Source organism: Mytilus edulis, unplaced genomic scaffold (genome assembly GCF_963676685.1).
Source record: "Mytilus edulis unplaced genomic scaffold, xbMytEdul2.2 SCAFFOLD_1565, whole genome shotgun sequence".
Lineage (NCBI taxonomy): Eukaryota > Metazoa > Mollusca > Bivalvia > Mytilida > Mytilidae > Mytilus > Mytilus edulis.
Genome location: NW_027267297.1, coordinates 1 through 10,157, shown reverse-complemented (window position 1 = coordinate 10,157; position 10,157 = coordinate 1). Strand labels below are relative to the sequence as shown.

General features: G+C 35.7%; 1 long non-coding RNA gene across 1 annotated transcript; it reads right to left on the bottom strand.

The window, feature by feature from the left end:
- Positions 1-3,246: 3,246 nt before the first annotated feature.
- On the bottom strand, positions 3,247-10,150 carry LOC139505115 (uncharacterized). The gene is made up of 3 exons (XR_011659546.1): positions 7,684-10,150; positions 3,976-5,867; positions 3,247-3,539 (listed from the first exon to the last, which is right to left on the bottom strand). It is a non-coding gene; the product is annotated as an uncharacterized lncRNA (long non-coding RNA).
- Positions 10,151-10,157: the final 7 nt, after the last annotated feature.

The window sequence follows — 10,157 nt, the reverse complement described above, 5'->3', positions numbered from 1 at the left end:
GGCATTAAAATTAGAAAGATCATATCATAGGGGACATGTGTACTAAGTTTGAAGTCGATTGGACTTAAACTTCATCAAAAACTACCTTGACCAAAAACTTTAACCTGAAGCGGGACAGACGGACGGACGAACGAACAGACGGACGGACGGACGCACAGACCAGAAAACATAATGACCCTCTACTATCGTAGGTGGGGCATAAAAAATAAAGAGTGTTTTTTAATTTGAATTTCAATTTGGTGTTGCAATACTTTTTTCCATGTGTATATAAAGAGAACGGCAGCCATCTTGTGAATAAAAGAAATTCATTCAACGGGATTGGATGCATCTAGTGCCCCTTGGGGTACATATAAATATTTGATAAATGAGAGCTACAATCATCAAGGTTGATGAACAATTAAGACACCTGATCTGTAGTTGACATTCATCGTACGGTTTTAAATGTGGCCTACGAGGTAGAGCTGAAATAGGATTATCAAATTGCTCAAACCACATCATTAGCGTTTATGTCCAACAGATTTTGATTTAGCAAATGTTCTACCTGTTCGTGCACAATTGCAGAAATGTCTCTTGTATAAATATTTTCAGTCTATATTTTGAATGTTATCGGCAATTATTATTAAATAATCATGGTCGACAATATGGTGGACCACCGCATCCACAGACAAGACTTGTGCCCCGAGCTGCATAGATAACCTGTCGTATTTAGCACAACTTTTTAGAATTTGGATCCACAATGCTCTTAAAACTTTGTACTTGTTTGGCTTGATAACCATTTTGATCTGAGCGTCACTGACGAGTCTTTTATGTAGACGAAACGTGCGTCTTGGGTATAAAACTAAGCCTGGTACCTTTGATAACTATTTACACAAATGGGTCGATGCCACTGCTGGTGGACGTTTCGTCCCCGAGGATATCAGCAGCCAGTAGTCAGCACTTCTATGTTGACAGTAATATCAATTATGTAATATATTTTTTTTATTTCCTGTTTACATTAGTATGAACTTTTTTAATAAGGATATTCTTATCCCAGGCATAGTTTCCTTAGTTGTATTTGGCACAACTTTTTGGAATTTTGGACCCCAATGCTCTTAAAACTTTGTACTTGTTTGGCTTAACCTTTATAACTATTTTGATCTGATCGTCACTGATGAGTCTTATGTAGACATGTACACCCAGGGGTCGAATTTAAGCGTTTTAGTGTACTGGCCAGCCGGACTAGTGGACTTAAAATCTACTGGTCCGGCTCAAAATTTACTGGTCCTGCAAAAATGACTTTCATTTGATAACCACTAAAAGATATGACAGATGTTTTCCTCTTCTTTATTCCAGTAGATTTTTGTGCTGTTCTGTTTGTTCATGAGCCAGTACAAAATCTTACTTTAAATTTGAAGATCCCGTTACAAAAATACATTTCTCATCTAGGTCTGTGACTGCAAATTGTTCACATGTTTAACAATGCATTACATTACGATGGACTTTACAATTTAACCATTCGAGATCTTTTTCCCAGGATATTTTATATTTACGTTTTCCTTTGTCAGTTTGAAAAATCTTCTTTTTGAATGTCTCTTAATTAATTAATTTGTTTTGCCCGGCGTTTTAACTCCATCCAAAAATGTCCACATTTTGTGTTGTTGTGTAGTACACTCACCTGAGATATTAATTAAATACTTTTAAAATAGTACCCCCAGTACCCTAGGTAAAAATAATTTCTCAGGTTTATTTTTTTGTAAACAAACCGAGATAGAGATGCAATCAGTGCTTTTTACGAAAATTTCTACTGGTCCGCCGGACCACAAGCTGACAAATTCTACTGGTCTCAGACCACTGGACCAGCACCAATTTCGGACCCCCGTGTACACCTTATAATCATTTCATACATCAGTGCAGATCTTCACTTTGTTAATTATGAATTGGTTGAGGTAAGATATAGGATGTTTGCTAATGTGCTTTGTCTATATGTTATTATTTTCTTTGATACACATGACCTGGCTCTAACTATACATCATGTTACAGTGCTATATATTGTAAAACATTTTTGTATCCTCATCTTTTATTTTGCAAATGTTCTTTGTTTATATGCCTTTTAATGTTTCTTTTGCTTTGTTCACATATCGTTGTCAGTTTAATGGAAATTGATGCAGCTGTCATACAAGTGATCGCTTAAGCTAGCTTAAACCAGGTTTAATCAATCATTTTTAACATAAGAAAATGCCTGTACCAAGTTAGGAATACGACATTAAACATTCTTTGTACTGGAACAAAATGGTAACTTGATCTATAAATTGTCAAAGTGTAAAACTCATAAATATTAGTCAATATCTCCAAGACCATAAAAAAGAATGTTTGTTTGCCCTAACCCTACCCAAAAAAAAGGTGCCTACTCGAAATTTTGTATTGTCCTGGTGTGAAAAAGGTATTTTGGTTTAATAAGGCATGAAGACTAAAGAACATCGGACACTTCATTTTATCTTTGCTGAAGAAATAAAAAGAAAATGCCTACCTACCTACCCGCAATCTCTACCTTGGGTAGGGTTTGGGCAAACCAAAATATATTCAAGTGTGGCCCAAGGATGACAAAATTGATTTGCAACTTATAATAAACTATATACCAATCATCAAATCAATATCTTCCAGCATGGCCAAAAAAAAGGTGTGAAAAACAGATTGTTGGAGAGAATTTATAAAGTTCAAGGACCACAACTCTGCACAAAATCACGACCATAACAAAATTTGATCAGGACCTGTTGCTCATCACGATAAAAATACACCAAATACCAAATCAATATCATTAAGAAACCAGAACGTGCCAATATTACACGAATGCCCCACTGGCACTATCATTTTCTATGCTCAGTGGACAGTGAAAGTTGGGTCAAAACTTTTGATTAGACATCAAAATTAGAAAGATCATATCATAGCTATAGGGAACATGTGTACCAAGTTTAAAGTTGATTGGACTTCCAACAAAAACAACACAAAAACTTCAATTTTTTTTCCTGAATCTGGATAGATGGATGAATGGATGGACAGACTAACAGGGCACATATTGAAAAACATAATGGCCCTAAGTGGGGCATACAAAGTGTGGAACACTGAATTGCCAAGCTTACCAATGTACAGATGCAAACCTAAAGTTCGTTCAACAACACCAGTAAGGGACTAATAAATGGTTAATATCCGTCATAGTAAGATAAGGAATATAATGTTTTTTTTACTATTATTATAAATCAGAACACCATATAAATACAACATAACATTTAATTTATTCTATATTTGTTTATAATCAATACAATCTTTCTCAAAATATTATAGTTCATAGTATTAGATGGAATGTCTGATCAAATATTGTCAACTGCACTTCTTTAGATATAGTCATAAATCAACTGTAACAAATCTGCTCCAACAATCCAGTTACAAGAAAAGTTGGTCGCTATCATCAATTGAAAATTCCATTTAAGTAGAAAATGGGTATGCTGAAATGAATCCTGCTTGAACAGAAGCTTGATGTCAGACTTCATCCATGTGCTACCAGACTGCAAAGTAAATGAGTGTTTCTAAAAATCTAGTCTTCAAATGAAAACTTTATAAAACCTACCGGTACATGAATTTTTAATAAGTATGCAAATAATGTATATCTTCATTTGCCTAAAGCATGTCTAAATGTTTGTATTGGTTTAGTATTTTAAAGCTAGATAAATCTTAAATTCATGACAGTATTGTTAGATATAATTAAAAAAATTTTTTTTTACCCAGAATAAATAAAATTAACAGATGCAGCCTGATCTATAGGTAGTAAAAAAAATTACTCAAACTGATGCTAGCAGCTATCTTAAACTCACTGCATATATAGGACAGAGAAACAAAGTTCAATTGTTGTTGTTTTTTGTTTGGCTGTAGCGATTTTCTGGAAAACATGATTGGAACACATTTCTTTTCTGCCATAATTTTTAACTTGTATAATTTTCTTACTGAGTCAAAAGTAACATCAAAAACTATCTATCTGCTGCATTGGTTGGTTCATCAGTTGTGGTCCATAGTCACAAAAGGCATCCATTCTGCCTCTACCATTTCCATGTGTCTGTTAGGTTGGTTGCATCATCATTAGGAACACCATGTACCATCTGGAGTTCTGAAGTTTGGAGTTGGATAGTGGTTAATCGTCAGGCCGGCATCTTTTGAGTAGTTGATTTGCAGTGGTCTTTAGTGGAGTTTGTGGTGAGACAAAAATTCAACAACTTGCAAAGAATACATGTAATAAACTATGCATTCAAATTACGTCATTATGTGTTGCTTTTGAAATTTTCAATTCATGCTGCCTTTACAAATTATTAAATTTTTCCTTCACCACATTCTTTTCTGGAATCTGGTCTTGGTCACAGTCCCCTCACATATAACACACTGTATCTGTTTGTTGTCTGGTTCCTGGTTGGTTCATCAGTTGTGGTCCATAGTCACCAAAGGCATCAATCCTGCATCTACCATTTCCATGTGTCTGTTTGGTTGGTTGGTTACATCACCAGTTGAAACACCATGTACCATCTTAAGTTCTGTAGTTTGGTTGATCGTCAGGCAGCCATCTTTTGAGTAGTTGATTTGCAGTCATCTTTAAGAGTTTGTGGTGAGACAAAAATTCAACAACTTGCAAAGAAATACATGTAAAGAAACTATGCATTAAAATTACCTCATATGTGTTGCTTTTGAAATTTTCAATTCATGCTACCTTTACAAATTATTAAATTTTTGCTTCACCACATTCTCTTCTGGAATCTGGTCTTGGTCACAGTCTCCTCGCACACACACACACTGTATCTGTTTGTTGTCTGGTTACTGGTTGGTTCATCAGGTGCGGTTCATCAGTTGGTTCATAGTCACCAAAGGCATCCATCTTGCATCTACCATTTCCATGTGTCTGTTTGGTTGGTTGGTTGGTTGCATCACCAGTTGAAATACCATGTACCATTTTGAGGTCTCTAGTTTGGTTGATCGTCAGGCAGCCATCTTTTGAGTTGTTGATTTGCAGTCGTCTTTAGGAGTTTGTGGTGAGACAAAAATTCAACAACTTGCAAAGAAATACATGTAAATAAACTATGCATTAAAATTACCTCATTATGTGTTGCTTTTGAAATTTTCAATTCATGCTGCCTATACAAATTATTAAAGTTTTGCTTCACCACATTCTCTTCTGGAATCTGGTCTTGGTCACAGTTCCCTCACACACACACACTGTATCTGTTTGTTGTCTGGTTACTGGTTGGTTCATCAGGTGCGGTTCATCAGTTGGTTCATAGTCACCAAAGGCATCCATCCTGCATCTACCATTTCCATGTGTCTGTTTGGTTGGTTGGTTGGTTGCATCACCTGTTGAAATACCATGTACCATTTGAGGTCTCTAGTTTGTTGATCGTCAGGCAGCCATCTTTTGTGTAGTTGATTTGCAGTCGTCTTTAGGAGTTTGTGGTGAGACAAAATTCAACAACTTGCAAAGAAATACACGTAAAGAAACTGCATTAAAATTACCTCATTATGTGTTGCTTTTGAAATTTTCAATTCATGCTACCTCTACAAATTATTAAATTTTTCCTTCACCACATTCTCTTCTGGAATCTGGTCTTGGTCACAGTCCCCTCACATATAACACACTGTATCTGTTTGTTGTCTGGTTACTGGTTGGTTCATCAGGTGTGGTTCATCAGTTGGTTCATAGTCACCAAAGGCATCCATCCTGCATCTACCATTTCAATGTGTCTATTTGGTTACATCACCAGTTGGAACACCATTTACCATTTTGAGTTCTGTAGTCTGGAGTTGGTTAGTGGTTGATCGTCAGGCAGCCATCTTTTGAGTAGTTGATTTGCAGTCATCTTTAGTAGGAAGTACACCACTAATTCATGGTCCCATTGCTTTCTATGTTAAATTCCTCCGTTTCAAGCAGGCACACCTCTTTTATTTTAAGTTCAAATAAAGTGGCAATCATTGCATTTCAAAGCAACACTTTATGGTGTCTTGTACTGAAAAAATCAACATACCTTACATTGCATATAAGAAAGAACTGGTTCCCGGAACTTCAGATGTACCAAACAGGTACTTCAGATCTGACAAACAGACAAAATGTACCCTCTTTTTAAAATTTGTGCAGTTTTTTTACTATTCAAAATTAAAAGTCCAAAAGTGTTCTACAATGATCACCAGTCCTTCAGCTTTCATTTGATACCAAAAATACCTAAATATTCTACATATTTTGAAAGTTACACTCATGCGTAGGAACTATTTTGTGTTAAATATGTACTACTTTCTGGTATGTGCTTTCTGGCCGGGCCTGAATTAGTGGTGTTACACCTATAACAGAACCAAACTTGCTATATTGACTTGAGCATTACTTTATTTCATTCTATGATCTATTTCAAGCAATAAAAAACATATAAAGCCTTAGTCCAAATACTATTTTATTAATTTAAAGCTCAAATTGGACTGGTAGTAACATATGGGTTATTCAAAGAAAACTGCATATGTATATTACCATTGGCCAATATATTTTTTTTATTCTCAATATCATTGTTTTATTTATTAATTTCTATTAGGAAAGCTATGTGCTTACTAATAGTCATATTTGTATCAGAGGTTCTTCATTAAATAACAATACATTAGTCCAAACTTAAGACATAAATGAGAAATTATCCCCCCTTTTTTCTTGAAATTGAAAAAAGGCTTTTTTTTTGCATGAAATATAATTCTGTGGTAAAACATAGATTAATAAGAGCAATTTATATATCCCTCAGCTAGATAACTTGCTAAACTGGTCCAAAATTACATGTACAGTGAGATTTAAGAATTCTTATATGAGTATATACCATTTGCCTAGATTGTAAAAGGCTACCATAAGAAAAACAAAAAAACTTGAAAAATCATGAGATTATTTTGACCAAGAGCTATTTTGTTCCATAAACAAGTCATAAAATACATGTTTTATTGATTTGAATCAGAAAAAATGCAAAAATGAGAACTTGGAGTCAAGTCTTAACTGCATGCATGTTGTATGACCATAAAAGGCTAACATATTTGAGTATGCCAATTTAAGAGCTTAAATTTCCCATAAGCAGGACGGTTGACCCAAAAAGATGATTAGACATGATTACTAACATCCCTATTTGACTTATTTTCATTGGAATAGGTACAACTTCTAAAAATTGGATTTCTGGTGATTCTCTGTAATAGGAAGTACACCACTAATTCATGGTCCCATTGCTTTCTATGTTAAATTCCTCCGTTTCAAGCAGGCACACCTCTTTTATTTTAAGTTCAAATAAAGTGGCAATCATTGCATTTCAAAGCAACACTTTATGGTGTCTTGTACTGAAAAATCAACATACCTTACATTGCATATAAGAAAGAACTGGTTCCCGGAACTTCAGATGTACCAAAACAGGTACTTCAGATCTGACAAACAGACAAAATGTACCCTCTTTTTAAAATTTGGTGCAGTTTTTTTACTATTCAAATTAAAAGTCCAAAAGTGTTCTACAATGATCACCAGTCCTTCAGCTTTCATTTGATACCAAAAATACCTAAATATTCTACATATTTTGAAAGTTACACTCATGCGTAGGAACTATTTGTGTTAAATATGTACTACTTTCTGGTATGTGCTTTCTGGCCGGGCCTGAATTAGTGGTGTTACACCAGTAGAGTTTGTGGTGAGACAAAAATTCAACAACTTGCAAAGAAATACATGTAAAGAAACTATGCATTAAAATTACCTCATTTTGTGTTGCTTTTGAAATTTTCAATTCATGCTGTCTTTAGAAATTATTAAATTTTTGCATCACCACATTCTCTCCTGGAATCTGTTCTTGGTCACAGTACCCTCACACATCAAACACTATCTGTTTGTTGTCTGGTTACTGGTTGGTTTATCAAGTGTGGTTCATCAGTTGAGGTCCATAGTCACCAAAGGCATCCATCCTGCATCTACCATTTCCATGTGTCTGTTTGGTTGGTTGGTTACATCACCAGTTGAAACACCATGTACCATCTTAAGTTCTGTAGTCTGGAGTTGGTTAGTGGTTGATTGTCAGGCAGCCATCTTTTGAGTAGTTGATTTGCAGTCATCTTTAGTGGAGTTTGTGGTGAGACAAAAATTCAACAACTTGCAAAGAAATACATGTAAAGAAACTATGCATTAAAATTACCTCATTATGTGTTGCTTTTGAAATTTTCAATTCATGCTACCTTTACAAATTATTAAATTTTTGCTTCACCACATTCTCTTCTGGAATCTGGTCTTGGTCACAGTCCCCTCACACATCAAACACTATCTGTTTGTTGTCTGGTTACTGGTTGGTTCATCAGGTGCGGTTCATCAGTTGGTTCATAGTCACCAAAGGCATCCATCTTGCATCTACCATTTCAATGTGTCTGTTGGTTGGTTGGTAGCATCACCAGTTGAAATACCATGTACCATTTTGAGTTCTCTAGTTTGTTGATCGTCAGGCAGCCATCTTTTGAGTAGTTGATTTGCAGTCGTCTTTAGTGGAGTTTGTGGTGAGACAAAAATTCAACAACTTGCAAAGAAATACATGTAAGAAACTATGCATTAAAATTACCTCATTATGTGTTGCTTTTGAAATTTTCAATTCATGCTGCCTTTACAAATTATTAAAGTTTTGCTTCACCACATTCTCTTCTGGAATCTGGTCTTGGTCACAGTCCCCTCACACACACACACACTGTATCTGTTTGTTGTCTGGTTACTGGTTGGTTCATCAGTTGGTTCATAGTCACCAAAGGCATCCATTCTGCATCTACCATTACCATGTGTCTGTTTGGTTGGTTGGTTGCATCACCAGTCGGAACACAATGTACCATTTTGACGTCTCTAGTTTGGTTGATCATCAGCTAGACATCTGTTGAGTAGTTGATTTGCAGTCGTCTTTAGTGGAGTTTGTGGTGAGACAAAAATTCAACAACTTGCAAAGAAATACATGTAAAGAAACTATGCATTAAAATTACCTCATTATGTGTTGCTTTTGAAATTTTCAATTCATGCTGCCTTTACAATTATTAAAGTTTTGCTTCACCACATTCTCTTCCGGATTCTGGTCTTGGTCACAGTCCCCTCACACACACACACTGTATCTGTTTGTTGTCTGGTTCCTGGTTGGTTCATCAGTTGGTTCATAGTCACCAAAGGCATCCATCCTGCATCTACAATTTGCATGTGTCTGTTTGGTTGGTGGTTACATCACCAGTCGGAACACAATGTACCATTTTGAGGTCTCTAGTTTGGTTGATCATCAGCTAGACATCTGTTGACTAGTTGATTTGCAGTCGTCTTTAGGAGTTTGTGGTGAGACAAAAATTCAACAACTTGCAAAGAAATACATGGAAAGAAACTATGCATTAAAATTACCTCATTATGTGTTGCTTTTGAAATTATCAATTCATGCTACCATTACAAATTATTAAATTTTTGCTTCACCACATTCTCTTCTGGAATCTGGTCTTGGTCACAGTCCCCTCACATATAACACACTGTATCTGTTTGTTGTCTGGTTCCTGTTGGTTCATCAGTTGTGGTCCATAGTCACCAAAGGCATCCATCCTGCATCTACCATTTCCATGTGTCTGTTTGGTTGGTTGGTTACATCACCATTAGAAACAACATGTATCATCTTGAGTTCTGTAGTCTGGAGTTGGTTAGTGGTTGATTGTCAGGCAGCCATCTTTTGAGTAGTTGATTTGCAGTCGTCTTTAGTGAGTTTGTGGTGAGACAAAAATTCAACAACTTGCAAAGAAATACATGTAAAGAAACTATGCATTAAAATTACCTCATTATGTGATGCTTTTGAAATTTTCAATTCATGCTACCTCTACAAATTATTAAATTTTTCCTTTACCACATTCTCTTCTGGAATCTGGTCTTGGTCACAGTCTCCTGGCACACACACACTGTATCTGTTTGTTGTCTGGTTACTGGTTGGTTCATCAGGAGTGGTTCATCAGTTGGTTCATAGTCACCAAAGGCATCCATCCTGCATCTACCATTTCCATGTGTCTGTTTGGTTACATCACCAGTTGGAACACCATGTACCATTTTGAGTTCTCTAGTTTGGTTGATCGTCAGGCAGCCATCTTTTGAGTAGTTGATTTGCAGT